Here is a 22,001-nt window from a genome sequence, read left to right as displayed (position 1 = left end):
TGAGAGAACAATAACTTACTTTATAATAAAAAAAATAAACTCACAGGAAGTAGGATTGGGGGAACTGTTTAGGTCCAACTAAATATCTATTCTAAGGCATTTCTAGGGTACCGTCACTGTGGGGTAAGGCACTATATACAGTAATTAAGATTTTCATTGAGCGTTTTTCACAATGGATTCTGCTCTTCACCTCACCTACCTTAAGCTGCTTTTTCATTAATACCTCCTCAGGTTTGGGTATTACAGGACTACTTTCACAAGATGGTGAATTTTGTATTGTGGTCTGATTTCCATTGGTGGGTCAGGTTTTAGTAGAGGACCCTATTAAACTATGTGGGTAGTTCAATATAGTGCAGTGAAAAGGAAGGAAATCTGAGAATTCCTGCACTGTTAGGCCCTGATCCTGCAAAGACTTAAACATGCATGTAGGCCTTTTGAAGTCCTTGAGACTACATACGTGTGCAAAGTTACACATGTGCTTCAGGGTCTTAATTAGTTCCATATTGTTTAATGGAAAAAATAATGGAAGACCACTACCTATTTAGGCTCAAGTCTTAAGAGTCTCTTAGGTAAGGAATCTCACAATAGGACATTTCTGTGTTTCTCAAAAAAGTCCTTGTATTCTCATAGGTCAAAGTATTAGGGAGAAAGAAATGAACCATCTCAGATGAATGAGGGGGTGAGGATGTTCTTTGAATCTACAGCAGGGAAGGGGGAGTAATGGGTTTGCAAATAAGCATAAAATTTACCATTATAGGCCTGCTCCTGCAGCCTTTACTCACATTAAGGTCCCAGTGACTTCATATGCTGCAGGATTGGGTCCTATATCCTTGTGTTGTAAAGGCCTACATGCTCATCAGAAGAACCCTTCTGGTAACCACGAAACAGCGTAATTTGAAATATCTTTATTTGCTGCAACATGACACAGCAAGATTTGTTAGGTTACGTGTTTCAGTTACAAATAATCTAATTAAAGGAACAGTAAATCAAGTTAAAATAAGGCCATGTTAGTTCAAAATTGCCTTTATACACAAGACCTACAGAGTATTACAAAGAAAGGTTTGGTTTACCAAAAGAAAAAGCTTATGATGTAACAATGACTGAGTGAAGAGAAAAATCATTCAGGATTTTTTTAGTATTTACATATGTTATCAAGTAAAGTAAAATCATATCAGTCGGTCTGATATCAGAAATTTGCTATGATGAGTCATGAGAAAATGTTTTTTGTATGGCAACAGTGGACAGAAGATCCTGTTTGCATGGTCACAAACTACCTTCTAGGAGGCCACATTCACAAGTTACTGCATGTCAGACAAAGAAATTGATTTGTTTGGTGCAATAAATGATGGCAGACCTTTAGATATTTGAGGTGTAACAGATGGTTCTCTAGGAAGAGCACACAGACTGGCAGACAGTACACTTCATTAGAATGGCTTGGAATGTCTTCAGGAATTACACACTGAATACTTTAGGAAAAAAAGAACGGTCATCTCTATGATTCTCTCAGTGCAAACAACGGTTCTTTCCCTGTTCTGATTCTAAAGAATGATATCTTCTCATATCACACAAGCTACTGACAAAGTGAGTCAGCAAGCTGGAAGGGGGAGTTAAGGGACACCTTCAGCCCTTTAATGATTATAGGAAGCAAGGCTCCAGGCTGATTCTCTCCAAAGATATTGTTATCTGTGGAAGGAGGAGCAAAAAGGAAAACATCTTAACATTCAGAGAAAACAAGTTTTGGCATATAACTGTAAGAGTACTTTATCTATAGCTATCTATACTACGGAATTGTAACTTTTGGAGGAGAGAGAAGTTTAAAAACAAGCCCCTTCAACCTCTTAGGAGCTGGGAGTGCTGCTGAGGCAGTGTGCTAAGCCCTTAGGGTAAGCAGTGGAGGGGAAAGGGAGTACATTACTCAGCATAACCCCCCTCTGGTAGATTAAGGGGCATCACTGCTGGGCTCTGAAGAGTCCTATTAATCTGGAAGATTATGGCAACAAGCCTTGAGGGCAGGGTCTGGAAAAAAGGAGTTCTTCAGTGGTATGGCCGGGATTCTCCCTCCCCGGCTTGTGACATGACTGGCTATTGTATCCATTAACAGTTCACAACCACAGATAAAATAAGAAATAAAACAGTAATAGAAATGCTGATGTTGGTATTATAAGTAAGGTTTAACAAACATCTCTTCTTTCTCCAAAATAATCATTTCTGGGGTCAGACCTCAAACAAATTTCACCCTGGATAGAATTTTATATAGCAGTGTAAATACTAACCAAAATGTGTCCTTTTAACCAATTGTAACTTAAACATTGAGGAATCATAACTGCATTACTCCCCCTCCAATTAGCAGCAGCTTTCTTTATGTATGCTTATGAAGCGTAAACTGTTCACTTGTCATTACAAAGACCTTCTGTAGAGGACTTAAAAAAACAGCAACAGCAATTAAGATGACAGCAGAGGTGGATTAGGCACATTATGTCAGAAAATACCCAGCTGTTTCCTTTTCAGCAAAGGACACACCAGACATCTGAAACGCTGTGGCCAAATGTTGCCAGTCCACATAGCACTGGTAGGGACTTCCAAGATGGGGGCACAGATAAGAGAAACTAAAAAGAATATTGTAGAATGAATGATTTTCTTTTAAAATCATCAGCAATCCCTTCTGTGATACAAAACTCTTTTTTTACCAAGAGTACAGATATTCTATTTTATAAAATGTGTTCTTTGCATGTGAAATTGACTAAAAGCAAAGTGAAATTGACTAATCTATTTTCATTGCCAAACTGAGAAATCCAAAATGTACTGACAGCATAAAGAGTGGAACAGTAAATCAGATAAAGCAGTTCTTTCACTTGGTTGTGCTGGAAGGCATTTAAAGAGTTAATTAAGAGTATAAGATTCAGTACACCTAGGTTATTACTAACAACACTAATGTCTGTTACAATCACATGTGTCTCTCTGTGCTGCTTGCTCCTGCCTGTACATCATCATGACATTAATAATCTAAGGAATAATTTGTAACACAAGAAAGGAATTTGTAATTGAATTTTTAAGCTGATATTGTCCATTAAAAAAAAGATATCTGAAATATAAATGCTTCAGTTTGGATGCTTTCAGCTGGATTGAAGGGATTAAGAACATCTGAGGAAATAAGATAAATTTGATTATTGGTACATTATGAAGGACAATGGCAAACACTACAAACACATTGAAGCAGACACTTGGGTGAAGAAACTGTCTCTCTTTACAGTCCTCCTAAAGATACATCACTGGAGGAACTGTATGACAAGATCATCAAGAAGATTCCCTTCACCTATAAGTTATTGTTTCTGATAAAAGGGCAAATGTGGCAAGTGTCTTTATAGATGGAAATTGTCTATTTGCCATTTTTTGCCTATCACAATAACTTGATTATCCACAATCTCTTATGCAAACACAGGAATGCAGAAAACATGCCAGCTGTTAAATGCATTGTGTGGACACTTAACTCTGCTTTACATTTAGAAAGAGCTGCAGATGCAAAAGCTCAAACATTAGATACTTACCAAATTAATTTTTATTTTTGAGTGCAGGAACATCTGTGGCATATAGCCCTTAGCAGTCCCATAACCTTAGGTTTCCTTTCATCTAAGTGTGTCTGGTTTGGAGGAGTGAAGCACATTCCTGATGTAGCCACATACAGCTTGCACAGCTATGCAACTCCTCCCCTATCCCAGGGAGAAGTCAGACTTCAGCAAGTTCTTCTGTCATAAACTGAACTCAAGATTTTGGGGCAGATTTCAGGTGAGGCTCTGAACAAGAACAGCACCATCACCACCTCAACATCCTCACATCCCTGTCAATTCTAGCTGGCAGCCAGCTGCGGGAACTTGAAAAGAGTTGTGCATCATAATAGATACGCAAGCAGGGCTGAGAATTTGCCCCTATATGGATGAATAATTAAGTATCATTAAGCCACTAAGGGGTTTGCAATGTGGCAAAGGAGTGAAGAGGTGGCCATTCTGTATTTGACACCTACAGAGTTGCAAATGACAGAAAACCAATGCATCATCCTGCAACTATTTCAGGAGGCACATGGAAGCTGAGCTGCAACAATGCTGTCCTGGGTAACTTAATTTTACTCAGATTTCCTAATGGATAAAACAATAAGGTACAAAGAGACTTTTTAATCAGCTGTTGTTGCTGATAGTGTAATAGCTGTTGAAAATGAACTTTCACATTTATAATCAGGAAAACAACAAAAGTACATTTTGAATCAGCAGTAAATGGAACAACTTTAATATAAAGATACATAAAATTTATGCCCTATACATGCAGGAAGAAATGCTTTTTGTACAAAAGATTCTTAATTCTATTATTTATGTTTTTTTAAAAAATCAGTAAGTTATAAAATGGAGGCAAAATACACATCATGTATACTTAGTTTTAGGTAGAGCTTGAAAATATGTTTGATCCAGTTTAAGAATTTGATCATTTTGATACCCAATATTCTTCACCTTTGAGGGGAAAGCTCAAGAAGATAGTTCATAGATGACCATAACCTGCATTCAAGAGGACTGTTTCCTGTAATGAAATAAAACATTGGTTGACCTAGATGGACAGACTTGAATATGTTGTAGATAAGAGGTTTGAGACATTTCCTTTTAATTTTTTTCCCTTAAAAGTATTCTATATAAAAATATTGGATGAAAGAAACATTACTTGAGGACACCACTCCTTCCTAATACTACTTAGGGATATACAGAAATGGAGGTTGATTGGCTACAGCAAAGAGAGTGTTCAGCTACTTTAATCACTTCAGTTCCATGCCCTCATGCCCACTTTGTTTAAGACTGACCCCTTATGGCAATTAACTTGACAAAGAAAATAAGGGCATGTGAACACACTAGATTCTTGAAGACTTAAATTAATGCAAATAAACCTGAGTAACTCACTTACTCCATGGCAGCCTAACTATAGACTGTTGGTAACTGAATATTGTTCTACATTTACAAAATTATAAGGAGCTTTCTAGGCATTCTTACCAAATCTTTTTCATATTTGATTTGAAGATGGGAGAAAACATGGCACAATACGAACATGAAATTAAGAATTTCTATGCCAGAATAGACCTATAGACCATATAGTCTGATATTTCATCTCAAAAAGTGGCTACTGACAGACAATTGCAAAATAATATGCTCCTAATTGTAAAATATCAAAGATTTATTAGAATTAATCTTCCTGCTTAGGCATCACAAACAGAAGAAACTCTACTGAGAAAAGTAAAGCAATCTTTTCCTTATAACACTTGGTTCAATCAGAGTTTGAACCTGATTAATTGTATCAGCATATGCTTTTACAAAGAACAAAATATGTATGTGGAGAGAGAGAAATAGCGGGGTCCTCACAAGACCTGTACTGCAACCAGTGCTGTTCAACATACTCAAATTTTCTGGGAAAAGGGGTAAACAGTGAGGTGGCAAAATTTGCAGACGATACAAAATTGCTTAGGATAGGATAGTTAAGTCCAAAGCAGATCTCACAAAACTGGGTGACTAGGCAACAAAATGGCTGATGAAATTCAATGCAGATAAATGCAAAGTAATGCACACTGGAAAAACATAATCCCAATTATACATACAAAACGATGAGGTTTAAATTAGCTGTTATCACTCAAGAAAGAGATCTTGCAGTCATTGTGGATAGTGCTCTGAAAACATCTGCTCAATGTGCAGCAGCAGTCAAAAAAGCTAAGAGAATCCTAGGTACCATTAGGAAAGAGACAGATAAGACAAAAAATATCATAACACCACTATATAAATCAATGGTACGTCCACACCTTGAATACTGCGGGCAGTCCCGGTTGCCCAATCTCAAAAAAAGATACATTAGAATTTGAAAAAGTCAGAGAAGGGCAACAAAAATGGTAAGGGGTATGGAACAGCTTCAATATGAGGAGAGATTAAAGAGAGACTGGGAGTATCCATTTTAGAAAATAGATGACTAAAGGGGGATATGATAGAATCATAAATGGATTATTTATATAATATATAAAATCATGAATGGTATGGAGAAAGTGAATAATGAAGTGTTATTTACGCCTTCATATAACACACAAACTGGGGCCATCCAATGAAATTAATACGCAGCAGGTTTAAAACAAACATACGGAAGTACTTCTTCACACAATGCACAGTCAACCTGTGGAACTGGTTGCCAGGGGATGTTGTAAAGGCCAAAAGTATAACTGGGTTCAAAAAAGAATTAGATAAGTTCATGGAGGATAGGTCCATCAATGGCTATTAGCCAGGAGGGACAGGGACATAACCCCATGCACTGGGTGTCCCTAAATCTCTGAAGGCTAGAAGCTGGCACTGGACAACAGGGGATGGATCACTTGATAAATTACCTTGTGCTGTTCACTCCCTCCCAAGCATCTGGCACCAGCCACTGTCAGAAGACAGGATACTGGGTTAGATGGACCATTGGTCAGACCCAATATGGCCATTCTTATGGATATTCTTAATGTAGAAAGTTTGTATTTGCAGGCACTGAATCAGTCAAAAGTATATTTCATCAGCTTTGTGAGATTTCATGGATATCCACGTTGTTATGGGCTAATATTTTTAAAATATTTATATGCAGACTATTTCTGATATATCTACTAACAAAAGAATAGGCATCATTATTTATTTTTTGTTATTGTCGTGCTTAGAAACCCCAATCAGGATAATAGCTCCATTGTGTTAAGTGCTGTACAAATACAGCTCCACAGCTGAACAAATTTAAACAATCCATTTGTAAGCACAACAAAGATAACAGGATTATAAGGAATAGCCATCATGGATTTGTCAAGAACGAATCATGCCAAACCAACCTCATTTCCTTCTTTGACAGGGTTATTGGCCTAGTGGACTGGGAGAAAAGTAGACATGAAATATCTGGATTGTAGTAAGGCTTTTGACTCGTAAGCAAATTAGGGAAATGCAGTCTAGATGAATTTACTCTAAGGGAATACACAATTAGTTGAAAGACCGTAGTCAAAGAGTAGTTATCAACAGTTCCCTGTCAAACTGATAGGATGTATCTACTGGGGTCATTTCCGGGTCTCACACTACTCAATGTCTTCATTAAAGACTTGGATAAGGAGTGGAAATGATGCTTATCAAATCTGCAGATGACACCAAGATGGGAGGGGTTGCAAGCACTTTGGAGGATTGAAGTAGAATTCAAAATGACCTTGACAAATTGGAGAATTGCTCTGAAATCAGCAAGATGAAATTCAGTAAAGATAAGTGAAAAGTACTTCATTTAGGAAGTAAAAAAAAAAATTCAAACGCACCAATATACAATGGGGAATAACTGGCTATGTGGAAGTACTGCTGAAAAGGATCAGGGGTTATAATGGATCACAAATTGAATACAAGTCAAGAATTTGATGCAACGGTGAAAAATGCTAATATCATTCTGTGGTGTATTAACAGGAGTGTCATATGTATGACAAGGGAGGTAACTGTCCCACTCTATTCTGCGCTGGTGAGACCTCAGCTGGAGTACTGTGTCCAATTCTGAGAGCCACACTTTAGGAAAGATGTGGACAAATTGGAGAGACTCCAGAATGGAGCAACACACATGATAAAAGGTTTAGAAAACCTTCTCTTTAAGGAAAGGTTTAAAAAACTGGGTATGTTTACTGTGGAGAAAAGAAGACTGAGGGGAGACCTGATAACTGTCTTCAAATATGTTAAGGGCTGTTATAAAGAGAAATGTGGTCAATTGTTCTCCATGTTCACTGAAAATAGTAGAAAAAGTAATGGGCTTAAACTGCAGCAAGGGAGGTTTAAGACAGCTATAAGGAAAAGCTTTCTTACTATAAGGGTACTTAAGCCTTGGAATAGGCTTCCAAAGGAGGTTGTGGAATCCCCATCGTAGGAGAATTTTAAGACCAGACTGGACAAACACGTGTCAGGGATGGTCTAGGTTTACTTGGTCCTGGCTCAGTGCAGGGGGCTGGACTCGATAACTTCTTGAGGGCCCTTCCAATATTACATTTCTATGATTCTATGAAGCATTTATATACCTGATGTTATTTTCTACACGTCACGAAAAACAGAAATTGCAGTCAATTAACACTGCAAGGGAACTGCTTTAGAGACTAAAAAGTAATCAAGCTGAAGCCAAACAAAAACTTGAACTGGGTCTTTTCTGCCTCGCTGCAACAGTAGAGTGTTTATGACTCTCTGAAACCTAAGTGCCAAATGATTGAATTTAAAGGTCGGTTTATATGCAAAACATGTATTTATAAGCAACCTTACTGACCCAAGGACACCTCCAAAAATGCTGAGGGACAAAAGACTGGATGATCTATTTGAGACACTTTAAATGAGTAGCTTTCCTTTACCTTCATAACATCTTTTTCTCATTCTACTCAGTTATGTAAGTCCTAGATCTGAAAGTCAAAATCTGTAACTCTGTTAGCTTGCACTGATTCATGATACTGCAGATCTTCCTGCCACATTACAAGAATCAAAAGATCACCTTTAACTAATGCTTAGACATCTCTATGCCTTTTGGAACTTCCTAAATACCCCCTGCTTTTTGTATGTGTGTGGTAATAGTGAGCATTGTTTCAAAAGAGGAAATTTTATTTAGCCACCATGAGGACCTGGTAGCTGTTCACAATGCATTTAACATTACCAACTGGTAAAGCTATCAGTACTAGCAAAGCCAAACACAGACTGTGAGAGATGGAAACAAATCCAGTACAAATAGACCGTGTGCCAGGTTGAAAGCATACAGACCCATTTAGGGTATACATTTTGGAAGAATAGTCTTAGTACACAAATATGAGTTTAAAATCAGATGGGAACCGCATTCCCTCAAAGTGTCTTTGTGGGCATAGGGATTTCACCTGGTCTCATGACTAGTGAAAACGTTGGAGGTCTGCTTGGAGACACCCAATTTGTGCCTAGTTTCCAGAGTGCTAGAATTTAGGAAGGAGGATTTTTTCTGAATGTTACAGAATAAGGTAGTACTAGGTACCTATGACATGGACTGACCAGGATGGGTTAATACTTCCTCTTTCAAAGAAGGAAAGAGCACTGATGCTTGCTCCAAGTGCAGGCATGAGAACATAAGAACGGCAATACTAGGTAAGACCAAAGGTCTATCTAGCCCAGTATCCTGTCTTTCAACAGTGGCCAATGCCAGGTGCCCCAGAGGGAATGAACAGAACAGGTCATCATCAAGTGATCCAAGTTATACCGATATAAGTTTGTAGTGCAAACCAGGGATCAGAAACAGCACCAGTAGCCATAGCTGTGACCCAACCTACTAAGAGGATAAATAAATCAGGAAGATATTTTTAAATTATATTCAACATTCAGTAAATTTGTAACACTTATTGAGAGAGAACTCAAAGTGTTTTAAACAACAGCAAACTATGCGTATCACAAACAAATTCTTGTTACTACAGCAGGGCTGGACCAGCTGTGGTGAGTTAAATAATTCCCCCAGCACACTAAAAGAGAGCTATGCTTTGGGAAGTTGGGGCTAGCTAATATTAACAGTCAGGCATTCCCTGTAATGAAAATATAACAACACAGAAAAAGGCTTGTTTTATCTACACATTTTGGTAAAAAGCCATCTCTTTTTAGTTAGATTTTATTTGGAACCAGCCTGAGGAAAGCCTTCTTAATTATTAAGTTTAAAACACAGGTTGTGGGAAGTTTTTGTTTGACTTGACAGGGTTCTGAAAAGTCCAAATACATCAATCACCTTTCATACTTGTCTGTGGCTTATTTGACAAAGAGCCACAACAATTTTGTCTGACACGGTTTAAAAACAATGAAAATATTCCCTGTAGACATGATTTTTTTCAAAAGTTTAAGGGAAACAAACTGATTTATTTAAGTATGCACCAGAGGTGCTTAGAGTGGTTCGGGAGATTTTTATAAATTTTATAAATAGAAATAAATAACTAGAGGTTACATGTTATTTTATAGCAAAAACTTAATATAATGTTAAATATATTATACTTTTTTAGAATGTTCACGCTTACCACAAGACTGTAAAAAGTGTTTCCCATTGCTCCTTTGTAAAAATACTCTTGTTGATAATAGTCAGAGCTATGTCGTCCCTATTTTCTTATTTTTTTATCCATACAGTGCAGAACTAGCTGTGAAAGCTCTTGGCCTCTCTTGTTTGCTTGAGTGTCCACAAATTTCTTTGTGTTGGCGACAGTTAGAAGGTTGTTTAGAACCTTAATTTTAAAGAGGTACAATTTTAAATATTTGATATAAAGCATGAGATCAAAGCTATTAAAACATGAACTAGATTAATACTTTCAGAACTAATTATCTTTTCCCCCCTGAAAAATTATTTGGGACAAAGGGACACTGACAATGTTTTTTGTTTGTTTGCCGAGGGGGGGGGCAAGGTGTCAATTTTAAAGAAAAATCAGTATCTTACAAAGAATGCTTTAACTAGTATGAACTTGAAAATATTAAATTCCTTTTTTGCACTTCTATTAATGTTTTTACAAAAATTATTTCAGTGGGGAAGAAACTCATTGTTTCTTCTACACAGTCAGTAAAGTTGTTAATGCACAAAATAATCAAACTAAACAGTTTCAATATTCAGTTAGACTAGAGATTACTTGTAATATAGAAAATACATAATTTTCAGATAAAGTAATTTTCAAATTGATTGTATCGCTTTAATTTTATAAATGTAACATCAAAAAAGTGTCTGTTTTACCATAACTTTATCAGAAGGATTAAGCAAGCATCACTGTGTTTATGTCTAAAATGTAAATTTGCATTTCTGAAATGGAATGCCTCAATCCCAGCTTGACTTTCACATACTAAGTACCTGCAATTTAGGCATTGTACTTGCATGACACACGTATACCCTGGGCAAGCACACAACTTGGAGAGGTTTCTGGTGGAGATGGAAAAACTTCTCTATATAAGAAAGTGGCACTAGTTTAAGTAAAGATGTGATTATTACGCTGATTTAGTAAAACCACTATAAAAATCTGTTTGAATATTCTTATTTTGGTTTATTTGGTTTGGCTTATTTTGGTTTAGGTTAGGTTGATTTAAGAACAAACAAAACAGGATACACTTAAACCAAAAGAAGTTTCAGTGCATAGGCTTGCACCAGTTAAAAAGCATTTTAAATTAAACTGGTGCAACTTTCTTACATAGCTAAGACCATACACCACAGCAGATGTGTAATATTGCTTCTTCCAATCCCCATGTTCAACGACTGAAAATGGTTCACAACAAAAAGGTGAGAAAATTAAAAAACAGTTAACAACAAACAAATAGCTGAGGTACGTAATATACATTCTCTGATGCATCTTATTGTTAAACCTGCTTGACAATCTTGTCTTTGCTATGTATTACTATTATTACTATATATTACTGTATAAGCATATACAGTAATACTTAGTGTATTTATGTCTTACTATTGTCTATTGTTTGCTACAGAGTGCTAACCTCCTGCGCAGAACATAAAGGAAGACAGTCTTAAATGTTGGTTGACATAGTTTTTCTCTGGTGAATTAGCACTGATAAACTCCAGGGGAAAAGTGAGTTTTAAGGAGAGTTTTAAATCAGAATGGGAGGTAGGCTTGTTGGTTGGTGTACAAGGTTAAGGAGTGAGTTATAGATGTAAGGGACAGAATGAAAGAAATCATGTAGAGTGAGAGGAAGAGTAGGAAGAAAGACATTTCCTTTATGTTTCATGTAAAAGATTAAAGAAAGGCAATTAGGCAATTCAAAGAGGGGATGGACATGGTGAGAGAAAGATGATTTTGGCAATACCATTTTGGATAGATTACAGAGGAATGAGACAAGACCTGAGAGGAGGTAACAGTAGTCAAGGTGAAAATTGGTCAAAGTGTGGACTACGGTTTCAGCAGTAGGAAAGGGGGGCAAGGATGAAATTTAGAAAATGTTGCAGATGAAGAACCAAAAAAGCTGGCAATAGCTCAGATGTAAAGAATCAAAGGTAACACTGAAGCAGTGATCCTGGGTGAAAGGGAGGCTAGTGACTCAACCATTATTCTGCTGGGGAAAAGGGGATTTCGGTTTTTGCCATAATTAACTTTAGTGTGTGGCAGGATAACTAGAATGAGATGCCAAAAAAGTATGGACATATAAGACTGAATAGAGAGGGAGTGGATGAGGATAGAAAGGTAGATTTGGTGTCATCAAGTGGAGAGATAATGAACAAAGACAAAAGAGAGAGGATGTGGTACCCAAGTGATGAACTGTGAAGGGAAAAAAGGAAGTGACTGAAGTGGACCGTAAAGAGGTCTACGGAGAACAGAAGGAAGGAAATTAAGAGAAGCTTCCAAAAAAGATGTTGAAGGAGTACTTAGAGAGGTAGGAGAACCAGTATAATGTATGAGTGATTGAAATAATTTCCATCATATAAACTTTAACTTACAGGTAGCTCATAATGCTCCTCTTCAAAGTAATGACCATCCCAAAACTCAAGAGTAACACTGCCAAAAGTTGGCAAAAGTTTTAATGTTTTTTAATTTATACCTTCAGCCATAACATCCTTCATTGGCTGAGAGATTACAGACTGGAGAAATTCCTGCAAAATACACAGAAAAAGTCAGATTCCTCCAAGAAAAAAAGATTAAACATGAACTGCCTATTTTTCACTCCCATAAACTGTCCATCATTTATCTTCACACTTCAAGCTTCTGTACTTGAAGTTAGATGTAAGATTTTGCAAAGCATAATGTCATCCTCTGCCTATTTTATCTATTAGCATTCTTGGATAATGAGCATATTTTCTCTTTAGTAATCTCTTTGAATTGTTTTCGGACTATATTTATTTGTTTACGCAACACCAAAATACCCAGTACCTACCATGTTTCTTAATTTTATAGCTTACAAAAAGGACCCTAATGCCACAACAATTTGATGCTATAGCATATACAGGAACCTAAACTAACTTCTTCTGCAATTCTGTGGGTATAGCAATTTACACGTTTGCATCAATAGTAGCGAGAAAGAAAACACTGCATCAAATTTTGAAATCAGCAGATTTTATTTAACACCACAGATATAAATCCAGGGCAATAAAAAAGTGTACTAGAGCAGTATCTCATAAATATAATGATGCTTTGCAGATGTTTGCTATTTAATCCAATGGAATGAATGTATAGTTCCATCTGGACAAATTATATCAGACCCCATCATACCAGAGGCAGTGAGAGAGGGTTCAATCTCAAAAGGCAAATTTCTTGATACTGGACTGATAACATCTTTCAAAATTTTGAAGATTAATTTGTTTCATACAATAAAAATGTGTTGTACCACAATTTATCTAACCTTTTTATAAAAGTTTGGAACCCAGGCATGCAATATTTACTCACAGAAATAATCCTTGCTCGTGTGAATGGTCCTTCAGTTAAATCAATGGGATTACTTAAAGAATCAAACTAATAATATCTTTAGAAAATACTGGAAACCCAGAACAAGGATCATCGCCATGTCTTGTTCTGCAAACCACCACCAGGGAGGTGACAAGATTGAGGTCTAGAATAAGTAGTAGACAAATAGTAACTGCTGCTTTTTAACTCCTGCTGGCCAGTTCACTAATATTTGTCGTCTCAAAGGAGGCTGATCATCCACCATTATGGCAGAATAAAAAATACTGTCATGACTGTTTAATTCAGAGGGAGTTGTTCCCAGCAAGTCTTCAGTCTTCCCATGATGGAAATGGAGGTTAGCCCAACACCAGATATACAGGAAGTTCCATAGCCACAATAATAGCTTGCTGTAGATACACCCAAGAGGTCATATAAAAGACAAGAGAGCAAGGCATCCCATTGACATTTGGCCCTGCAAATGCCAGTTGCTGGATTACATCATACGGAAGGGCAAAATAAAATCAATTCTGCCAGCTATGGCAGGACCCAGTGCCCACAGGGGTCACGTGCACATGCAATCACTATACAGGGGTGTGTCACTTTGATGGATAAAGGCAGTGTCTAGAAAATAAACACAGAGTATGTGCATTTAGGTGAACTTCTGTAAATAAATTGGTACTTTTCTCTGTGGTATCTCCAGGAACCATTAAGGGGAATGTATTAGGGAAACTTTAGTTAACTGAACCACCATCATTTTCAGTTAGCTCAGATAGTTGCCATTACATTGGAATCCTACTTTGCATGAAAGGAAGTTTGAGTAGTAAGAACTTTAAAGAGAGCATCTAAACAATCCTTACTCTTGTATTTTTCTCAAAGTTAACTCATAAGAGCTAGGCAAATTATGTGAATAAAGATTTACATGAACAGTTCCCTGTCCATCATTAGTATATCAGTCTTTCTCTTTCAAGAGTATTAAAATTCACTACGTTTCCCCTCTCTTTCCAGTTTGTCAGAAGGAAAAAAAATCTCATCTTCATCCAGAATACTTACTGCACTTGGAGAACCCTGAAACAACGGAGCACTGTGCACACCACTCCTCACATAGTCACTGCAAAGGAAGCAAGGACAAAGAATGGACAAAACAGGCCATATCTGTTTCTCCCTCACAATTTTAATATTAATAGAGTCCCTATTACTGCATATGAAGAACTGAAGTGTAATTAGATGATAACTGAAGAGTTTTTGTGTTTCTGAGACAATCTATCTATAATAAACTCGAAGGCAGAAGGCTGAAGTGTTTATTAATCTAGGATATTAAAGGTTATAAAGTTAGCAGGAGGTACCTTCAAGTTATTACTATTATGCCAAGATGTCTATTGATTTAATATTTTTGAGACATACTGGCAAGTGGGGTTTCCCTTCTGTCAACTAGATGAAATGAGAAATTAAGGCACCTATGATTATTGCGACTGAGTGGTGAGATCTAAAATTAGTTTTCAAAGTTAGTGAAAACTACCACACAGTTGGGAGTGAGAAACTGTACATTTCTCTGCTCTTGGCTGGGAGCATTCAATTTCAGATGATGTTATTAAGAAGTTTAAGTACTGGGATCAGTAAGTCTGTAGTTCTAATCCTGGCTCCAAGACTGCAACTGTCTCTGGCCTTGGGTAAGTTATCCTACATCTTTTTTTCCCTCATCTGTTAAATGGAGACAATATTTCACATGGGTGCTATGTGGGCTAATTAGAAAAAGTTTGTAAAGGGCTTTGAACAGGGACTGTGACATATAATATTAAGAAAATAAGTAATATTGCTATTCCATACAATTCTTGATTCTTGCCTTTGAATATTGCAATTAAGAGAGTCAGGAAGGATATGTTTTTGAGTAACCTAGTCAAAATTTCAAGTGGCTTCTATTCTGAGGATTATTCAGTTCTGGATTTCAGGGACTTCCCTCTGAAGATTTTATAGAATTCTTGTATGCAACATATGACTCATCTGTGTTACTTAAAGAGTAACAAAATAAATAAAATAAGATGTGCTTGTAACTGGAGCGGAGCACAAAATAGATTTTTCAGTTCGGGGTAGAACTGAACAATCTCCCCTCCCCCCCAAAATACTGTTTGATGCAAACTGAAACTAATTGTTTCAAAATGTTTTGTCAAACCAAAAAAAATTCATTTTTAATCAACTGAAACGTTTCTGGTTGACTCAAAATTATTTTTTATTTTAATTCCACCATTTTCAAGTGGGTAGATTCTTCAATTATAGACAACTAGTCTCAACCCTGAATGTTCAATTCTCTCTCTAGGTTTCCCTGCTTCTGGACCCACCCACAATATTTAATATCATTGTGATGAGCTAAAGAGCCAACTTCAATATATACCCTAATACATTTTTCTTTCCTTAACTACTCTAAAGACTTTTTGCCTAGTACAGCACATTAAGGATTTCGAATTCACCACTGTTAGGATTTATATACCAAACAGCTGTGCCAAGAATTCACAGGAATCAAACTGCAGTACCGTGAGCAGCATAATCTGTTAACTTGTCCTCGGGTATTTACAATTACACGGCTTTACAAACTGCAATACAGTCGACTCCATTTAAGCTGCATTTCTCTGTTATTTTAAAAGTATCACTTTCCCAAACATGTGAGAATGGGAAACAAATTCAGCTCTGGCGTAAGTGAGCACAACTGAAGTTAGTGACCAAGAGACCATTTATGTCAAGGCTAAATTTGGTCCTGAGAGATCTGCAAAGAAAGGGGGTGAGAGGGAAAAAAAGGAGGAGTACTTTGTATCAATCAGCAGTATCCCGTCCAGGTAATTAAGGAGCAGTGATAGACTGCAAAAGGGAATCCCATATACTCTTCACCCAGAAAGACGATGGATACTGTGACATTAACTAACAACAATGGGAGGATACATGGTGCTTCAAAAGGGTTGTGGAAAACACATGCTGGGGGGGGGGGGGGGGGGCGGCGCAGTGTTACATGATAGATCTCTGGGAAAGACAAAGCCCTGCATCTCCACACCAGTCTGTCTTACAGTATGGCAGTAAAAGACACAGTTAGTTTTATAAATTTGAAATATATAAAATATGATGTTTGTAAATTAATGTAGGTGATCCACTTATGGCTGTGGGTTTAGAGGGCTCCTAATCAGGCTTTGTAAGCTAAGAGCAAAGACCTTAGCACTTAGTCTTGTAAAAGCTTTCTACATAATTAATAGAAGCAGTGGCAGAGCTAATAGGAGGGCAGGGGGTGACTGGCCCCCTGGTCACCTTTAGGTGTACATATTGCGCCTTTTCAAGCCAATAGGTATAACTGACCCATCACCCCTTCCCCAGCTCCACTCCTGCTCAAAACCTGGCTTTGCTACTGAATGGAAAACAATCATAGAATCATATAAATGTAGGAGTGTAAGGGACCTCGAGATGTCATCAAGTCCAATCCCCAGCACTGAGGCAGGACTAAGTGTTATCTAGACCGTCCCTGACAGGTGTTTGTCCAACCTGTTCTTAAAAACCTCCAATGATGGGGATTCCACAACCTCTTCTGGAAGCCCATTGCAAGGCTTAAGTACCCTTATAGTGAGAAAGTTTTTCCTAATGTCTAACCTAAATCACCCTTGCTGCAATTTAAGCCCATTGCTTCTTGTCCTGTCCTCACTGGCTAATGAGAACTATTTATTATCCTCCTCTTTAGAACAACCTTTTACATACTTGAAGACTGTTATCATGTCACCCCTAAGTCTTCTCTTCTCCAGAGTAAACAAACACAATGTTTTCAATCTTTCCTCACAAGTCATGTTTTCTAGACCTTTAATCATTTTTGTTGCTTTCCTCTTGCCTTTCTCCAATTTGTTCACATCTTTCCCAAGACGTGGTACCCAGAACTGACTCAACACTCCATTTGAGGCCTTATCAGTGCTAAGTGGAGTGAAAGAATTACTTCTCATGTCTCGCTTATAACAGTCCTGCTAATATATCCCAGAATGATGTCTGCTTTATCAATATTACATTGACGACTCATATACAGTTTGTTATCCACTACAACCCTCAGATCCTTTTCTGCAGTATTCCTTCTTAGGCAGTCATTGCCAATTTTGTATTTGTGCTATTGATTATTCCTTCCTAAGGGTAGTACTTTGCATTTGTCCTCACTGAATTTCATCCTATTTATTTCAGATCATTTCTCCAGTTTGTCAAGATCATTTTGAATTCTAATCCACCCCTTGAAAGTGCATGCAACCTCTTTGAGATCAGTATCATCTGCAGACTTTATAAGTGTACTCTCCATGCCATTATTCAAATAATTTATGAAGATATTGAATAGAACTGGACCCAGAACAGATCTCCACAGGACCCCCCTTGATATGCCCTTCCAGCTGTACTGTGAGGCATTGATGACCACTCTCTGAGTATGGTTTTCCAACCAGTTGTGCACTCATCTTATTTAAGATTCCTCTAGGCTATATTTTCCTAATTTGTTTATGAGAAGGTCACGTGAGACAGTATAAAAAACGTTACTTAAATTCAAGATATATCATATCTACTGTTTCTCCCCATTCCACAAGACTTTTCACCCTCTCCAAGAAGTCTGTTAGGTTGGTCTGACATGATTTTTTCTTGACGAATCCATGTTAACTCTTATTTATCACCTTATTATCTTCTAGGTGCTTACAAATTGATTGCTTGATTATTTGCTCCATTATCTTTCTGGGTATTGAGGTGACACTGACTGTTCTATAAGTCCCTGGATGGTCCTTATTCCCCTTTTTATAGATAGGTATTATATTTGCACTTTTCCAGTCCTCTGGGATCTTTCCCATCTTCCACAAATTCTCAAAGATAATTGCTAATGGCTCAAAGATCTCTTCAGCCATTTCTTTAAGTATTCTAGGATGTATTTTATTAGGCCCTGATGACTTGAAGACATCTAACTTGTCTAAAGTAATTCTTAACTTGTTCTTTCCCTATTTTAGCCTCAGATCCTATTTCATTTACACTGATGGTAACTACATTTGTTGTCCATTGCTGAATGATGACAGCCATTTCCAAAGCTCCTGCTTTTTAATTCCTAGGCTTATACATTCTCTCCAAATGAAACAACCAACTGATTTAACTTTCTAATATTAAATCGCCAGCCAGCATGCTATTCATACAGTTTATGCAGATGTCTTTACCCTCTGGAAAATCAAAGTTTAAGAAAAATTTCTTATATCTTTGGGGAACATTTTAAGTCTCAAGCTAACTACATTGAGAAATCTAACTCTATTACTTTGTACTTGACATTTTGTTACTAGATTGGTAATAGGAAATTACCAAATAAAATTGGTATTTTACTTGGTAATTTTCTTCTGTGGTTCTCAGCTAATATGAAAGACGTGATCATCAAATTTATTCAGGTTTTCCTGTCAACAACATCATTAACCAAATCCCTCAATTTCAAAGTAAATAAAAGCATCTGGGTTTCTAGCACAGCAAGACTGACTTGCATATTTAAGCCTCATATATAGATGTATTTCCACTGGACCAGATTTGCATATTAATGAAGGACTAATTGCTCTTTGCAGTCAATTTTATGCAAATAATTTACTACTCTTTGTACGTGTTTCATAATGTTTGGAAAGATCCAAAAAACCCCAAAACTTAAAAAAAAAAGCACAAATATTTGACAACCAAAAGAAAGAAATAAAATCACAACTACAGCAGACAGCTTTATATTAAAGTTTTATATAATTAATCTTTTATGTTATTGGTTTATTTTAACTTCATCCCACAAAGAGAAACACAATCATAGGATAACTTCAGCCTTCCTCCTTGCCTTTCTTTTCAGCCCCTCAAAATGTAACAGCTTGTGACTACCCATTAAAACATCTTGCTTCCAGCTGGAAGGATGATGAACCAACTCCAACGCAGAGTTTACAAAAAAAAAATTGGTTTGGAGGTGGTTGTTGTTTTAACCTGCTAAACAGAAATTTCTTTCCTCTCTACCTTCTTCTTGCCACAGGCCTGTTACAAGAATCCAATCTATGACCTTGAAGAATCCAACAGCATATTTTAGATGCAGATTTCTCTTCAAGAAAAATGGGAATAAATACTGAACAAACATAAAAGGAATAAAGCTAGGTACTGAAGTATTATGCATTATCAATAGCTTCATATCCTCATTCAGTTTCTCACTCTTCAAGCCGAAATGCAATATGTCGGGGGTGGAAGGGAGCCACGTAGGGAAAAAGAAAAGAACTGTTGAGTAGGGAAAGCTAAAAATGTGAAAGAGATAGAGGAATAATATGAGGCAAAAGGAAAGAAGGTATATAAAGACTGGAGTAGAAGAGGAATGGAAATGGAGACTTGAGTTTGAAGGAAGGGAACATTCAGTGTGTGCATGCAGAGATAGGTTGAAACAGGAAAGTGAAGAGCTAGAAGCACAGATCAAGGTGAGAAAAAGAAATAAAAAGACAAAAAATACAGAACCCCCCAAAAAACTACACGAACAAAAAAAAAAGCAAGAAATAAAGTGAGAATTGGAAACAGGGTAGAAGACACTGTAAAAAGACAGTGATACGACAATAAAGACTGTACGTATCTTGTTTTTAATTCTGAAAATGGGGGGAGCAGTAGGAAGGGAACAGGGGGGAGAAGACCATGTACTTGTATTCATACACATCCTGCCTCCAGTGATGATGTCCCTATCTTAGTTGTAAAGACTAATCACCTTAACATTTGTACATATCATAAAATCGCCTAAAGTGTTTAGTTTTAATATGCAGAGGACTAGGATCAGAACTAAAACTTTGCTTGACTACAGTCTTTCATTTGCACAAACCCCACAATTCACAAACACACACAGATTTTGTTCAGGATGTACACAGAAGTAAATAATTTTTATATGAAAAATGCAAAACCTTATGGCATCAGTTCAAGAGAACTAACTTGAGCCATTACAAGAAATGGGTAAATTTTCAAAAGGAGTAGTTTAGGGGATCCCGTAACCTTGTTTGCCTCAGGCAAACACTATGGTTGCAACTGTGTTTTGTACTATACTCTCTCAAATTTTTTGCAAAAAGAAAAGGAGTACTTGTGGCACCTTAGAGACTAACAAATTTATTTGAGCATAAGCTTTCGTGAGCTGCAGCTCACTTCATCAGATGCATCCGATGAAGTGAGCTGTAGCTCACGAAAGCTTATGCTCAAATAAATTTGTCAGTCTCTAAGGTGCCACAAGTCCTCCTTTTCTTTTTGTGAATCCAGACTAACACGGCTGCTACTCTGAAATCTCTCCAATTTTTGTGTTTCATCTGGGAAGTAATTCTTTCACCAGATGACCTTTAGGAATAGACATTGGATATAAAGCAGTGGCATTTTGAGCTCCAACAGTAGCAGCCAGATCAATAAAGTACCTCTTTTGCTCTCTCAATAACTTGCTTATTGCTCAAAAGTGGATGTTTTGATCATCTGTACAGATACCCAGTAGTCTTCCTACCAAAAATAGAGTAGGGGTTCATGCTTTCCTGAAATTTATAAGCTCCTCTGCAACTTACCAAAGATATTTTCACTTCTGTAACAAAGGTAGTCTGAATATACAGAATGGTTGGTTATGCATATCAAACCATAAAAAAAATTCAATGATGAGGAACTATTTTAAGAGAGCCTTCTACAAAGGAAGCCTTTGGGTCTATACAAATGTCATTCACTGCAAAGTTACAGAATACACTTTCATCCTTTAGAATCTCATTATTCAGTATTGGTTTAAGTGTTCCAAAGAGGATATGGACATGCTATGCTCTACACAACTCTCACTCTGAAATACTATTCAAATGGATCTCAAGGTTAGGGTCTCCTGCAGCTAGCTCGTATATTACCATCTTAATTTAGAAAGGGGTAGATTCACTAGAGAATGTGACTTTGGAATTAATCAGTGTAATCTCAGTTTTAAAATCTAGCTCAGTAGTTTGAGCATTGGCCTGCTAAACCCAGGGTTGTGAGTTCAATCCTTGAGGGGGCCATTTAGGGATCTGGGGCAAAAATTGGGGATTGGTCCTGCTTCAAGCAGGGGGTTGGACTAGATAACCTCCTGAGGTTCCTTCCAACCCTAACCTTCTATGATCTAGTTATTAATGTTTTCTTGTCACAGAAGCCCAACATTCTGCAATTTTAATATTTTTAAAAATCCATTAATTTTGATATTTAGGATTTTTTTCCCTGTCAGTGGATAGAAGTGCTGATAAACAGTATAACCCATCTCACTGAAAATCTGAAGAGTTTAAGTTAAAACCTAAGCTTCAAGACAGGCTAATGGAGAGCAGGAATTCTACAATGCCATTGCAGAAACACAAAGGACCAGATCAGTGATTTCTCTGTGGGAACTTTAATTCCTCCAGAGGTTGTGAAATTTCTTCCTTCTTCAACAACAACATAAATCGAGAAAGCTAAGTGGGCTTGGGTTTACAAAGGTCAATGCTGGTATGGCAACTCAGAACACCTGGTGAGATCATATTATTCTCATTTTGTAGATAGAGAACTCAGGCATAAAGAGTATAGGACTTGCTCAAGGCCCCACAGGCAGACTGTGGCAGAGCTGGGCATTGAACCCAAATCTCCAGAGTCCTGT

At 37.1% G+C, this 22,001-nt stretch overlaps 1 protein-coding gene across 1 annotated transcript in view; it reads right to left on the bottom strand.

Moving 5' to 3' along the window:
* Positions 1–890: 890 nt before the first annotated feature.
* Positions 891–22,001, bottom strand: part of LOC142069471 (uncharacterized) — a 42,602-nt gene continuing 21,491 nt past the window's right edge. Inside the window, exons 10-13 of the mRNA XM_075120714.1 lie at positions 14,432–14,489; positions 12,442–12,594; positions 10,043–10,243; positions 891–4,563 (exon numbers count right to left, since the gene is read on the bottom strand). The gene's annotated coding sequence lies outside the window, so the exon portion shown is untranslated. The remainder of the gene's footprint in view (positions 4,564–10,042; positions 10,244–12,441; positions 12,595–14,431; positions 14,490–22,001) is intronic.

This window comes from Caretta caretta, chromosome 17 (assembly GCF_965140235.1).
Source record: "Caretta caretta isolate rCarCar2 chromosome 17, rCarCar1.hap1, whole genome shotgun sequence".
Taxonomy (NCBI): Eukaryota; Metazoa; Chordata; order Testudines; family Cheloniidae; genus Caretta; species Caretta caretta.
Note: the sequence above shows the minus strand (reverse complement) of the source record. Positions and strands in the feature narration are given on the sequence as shown.